The 3,313-nt window shown below is 39.5% G+C and overlaps 1 pseudogene; it reads left to right on the forward strand.

Annotated features, from left to right (window-relative positions):
* Positions 1 to 2,553: 2,553 nt before the first annotated feature.
* On the forward strand, positions 2,554 to 2,903 carry LOC102981031 (40S ribosomal protein S26-like; annotated as a pseudogene).
* Positions 2,904 to 3,313: the final 410 nt, after the last annotated feature.

Consider the following 3,313-nt stretch of genomic DNA (forward strand, 5'->3'; position numbering starts at 1 on the left):
CTTTTATCTTTTGAGGAGATCTCCTTCTATTCCTAGCTTGTGGGGTGGTTTATTTCATAAAAAGTTGTTGGATGTGTCCAGTGCTTTTTCTGCATGTATTTAGATGACCATACGGTTTTCTCTTTTATTCTATTGATGTAGTGTATTATATTAATTGATATTCAGATTTTAAACCAACCTTGCATTACTGGGATAAATCCTAATTTGTCTCAATGTATAACCCTTTTAATATATTGCTGGATTTGGTTTGCTTGTATTTTGTGGAGAGTTTTTGTATCAATTCATTCATTGTTCTTTAGTTTTATTTTTTGTGTGTTATCTTTTTCTAGTATTGGTGTTAGGATAATATTGACTTCATTGAATGAGTAAGAAATGTTCTCTTTTCTTTATCTTTTTTAAGAGTTTGTGAAAATAATGGTATTCATTTTTTAATGTTTGGTAGAGTTCACCTTGGTGGGGGGTGGTGGGGTGGGGGAGTGCATCAGTGTTTCCCTCTCCAAAGAGTATGTAGTGGTGATGGTTATTGGTTACCACAGTGACAAAAGCTACTGGTTTCCTCTGTAAAGCTGGCCTCTGGGGTCTGTGCAGACAAACACTACATAAAATATTACAGAATTTAAAAAGTTGTGGGGAGTCTTCCACTCTTATAGGGACTGTTTAGGTCCTCGACAGCAAAGCCTTCTAGAGTCCTCTGAACAGCAGGCCACTGGAGACATTAAGGGTTCCCACTATGTGCCTGATACTGATAACCCCCACCTTTCTTCTGTGTACTCAGCTGTCTCTAGACATCTTGGCTAAGCTGATCTCCTCTGTGATACTTTGTGTGGTTATTCTTTTTTTTTTTTCCCCACTGTGTTGCTGTAGGTTCTTAATTAGACTCTTGAGCCTTCCCTGGGTGATTTTCTTTCATGGATAGCTGTCTGATTGGTTTTCATGGGGAGACTAAGTCTAGTATCTCCCACTTTACCATCTTGCAACAATCCTCCTCTGAAGATATTTTAAATGGCTCCTTTTGAAGTCATTGTTTAATCTGACATCTTGACCTTTTTACAAACCAGATTCTGTTTCCTGCTTTTTTTCCCCATGTGTATGGATTATGCTTTCCTCTTTCTTTGTGTGACTTATAACTCTTTTGCTTAAAATTACATGTTTTACTACTGAGCCTACACATCTGGAGCCTGTGCTCCACAACAAGAGAGGCCACAATAGTAGGAGGCCTGTGCACCACAATGAAGAGTGGCCCCCACTTGCCACAACTAGAGAAAGCCCTTGCACAGAAATGAAGACCCAACACAGCAAAAATAAATTAATTAATTAATAAACTCCTACCCCCAGCATCTTCTTAAAACAAAACAAAACAAAACAAAAACAAAAAACTACATGTTTTAGACAATATAATATAGTAACTTTGTATAAGATTTTCCCTGGTCTTGTTGTTATTGTTGTTATATATTGTTGAATGAGTTGGCTGAATTATTTCAGTGTTGTCTACTTCCTCACAGCATTAAAGCTCTGACATTACTTCTAAGAAGGCATATCCTTGGCATGTACACAGTCACACTGGGATGACAGTGATTTTTGTTCAGCTATCTTTGATCCATTGCACTTTTTCTTTTCTCTCTGTTAAGTTGATTGTCTGTGTTGGTATCACACCCAACTGAAATGCTCCATTAATTTCTGGTTGATTGCTCTATTGTTTTTGACAATTCCATGAGGTACAAAATATTCTATCATTTGATTCAGGTCCCTCTGTAAGGGTAGTTTTCTGAGGTCAGACTTTAAGGTTTGTTTTCACCCCATGAGGACTCCTCTTAGATGTTTATTTTCCTGGTCCTCTCTGGTACAATAGCTGGCTTATGGTTTGGTTTGCTGTTCTCATGGTGCTACCAGCCTCATCTTAATTGCTTATCACCCAAACCTCTACTGAGTTGAAGAACACCATATTCTTGTAGTTTCCCACACTTAATTCCAAATAAAGTCAGTTCTGTTGGGGAGGGTTTGGAGTACTCTGTAGTTATGACCCACCTCGGCTACTGGTCAAAAGCCAAGACACTTCTTTGGAACAGCAGACAGAGAAAATTAGTGCAGGTTTGTGCAACCAGATTGATAGGAGTTGATGACAACTATTTGCATTTGATCAGTAAATAATGCCCCATTGCTCATGAAACATAAATTTTTGGGGGGTATGGAAACAGGAGGCAAAACATGTACAAAGATGTATTTTATAATATTTTAAATTCTGTAATATATCTTGTGGAGATATACTGTGAAGGAAAATAAAATGTGGTTAATTGTCAGTTTGTGATTGGCCTGGGGTAGTGATAGTTGTGTTTTGGACAACATGATAAAGGAAAGCTTTCCTGAGAAGATGACGTTTGAGCAAAGATGTACATAAACTATGTAAAAAGGTGAGGAAATGAGCTCGCAGTAAAAGAAGAAGCAGGTGCAAAAATCCTGAACAGGAAAATTGATGAAAGAATTTAGATTGTCCAAAGAACAGCAAAACATTCATCGTCATTTGATAAGAGTGAGCTCTCATTCCTCCTCATTTCCAAGATGACCAAGATAAGAAGGAACAATGGTTGTGCCAAAAAGGCCCGAGGCCAGGTGCAGCCTATTTGCTGCACCAACTGTGCCTGATACGTGCCCAAAGATAAGGTCATTAAGAAGTTGGTCATTTGGAGCATCATAGAGGCTGCAGCCATCAGGGACATTTCCAAAGTGAGTGTTTTGGACACCTATGTGCTTCTCAAGCTGTATGTGAAACTACATTACTAAATAAATTGTGCCATTGACAGCACGTTGTTCAGGAATTGTTCTCCTGAAGCTGAAAGGACCGAATACCTCCACCCCAATTTACACCTGTGAGTGCTGCCCCAAGACCTCCACCAAAGCCCATGTAAGGGCTAAGTCATTAAAGACTGAAGAAATACTGTTCTCTGAAAAGACAATAAAATGGAAATTACACTTAAAGAAAAATGAAAAGAATGAGTGAGGAGAGGTTGTTTAGACTTTAGAGAGATAAAAGGGATGCTAAGAGTCTGGGTGTCATGTTAAATGTCATGAAGAAGCCATTTGCAGGTTATAAGCAGGGGAATGATGCTATCTGATTTATAAAGATGATGGCATATGTGGGTTTCTCTGGTGGCACAGTGGTTGAGAGTCCACTTGCTGATGCAGGGGACACAGGTTTGTGCCCTGGTCCAGACGATCCCACATGCCATGGAGCGGCTTGGCCTGTGAGCCATGGCTGCTGAGCCTGCGCATCCAGAGCCTGTGCTCCGCAATGGGAAAGGCCACAATAGTGAGAGGC

This window comes from Physeter macrocephalus, chromosome 7, assembly GCF_002837175.3.
Source record: "Physeter macrocephalus isolate SW-GA chromosome 7, ASM283717v5, whole genome shotgun sequence".
Lineage (NCBI taxonomy): Eukaryota > Metazoa > Chordata > Mammalia > Artiodactyla > Physeteridae > Physeter > Physeter macrocephalus.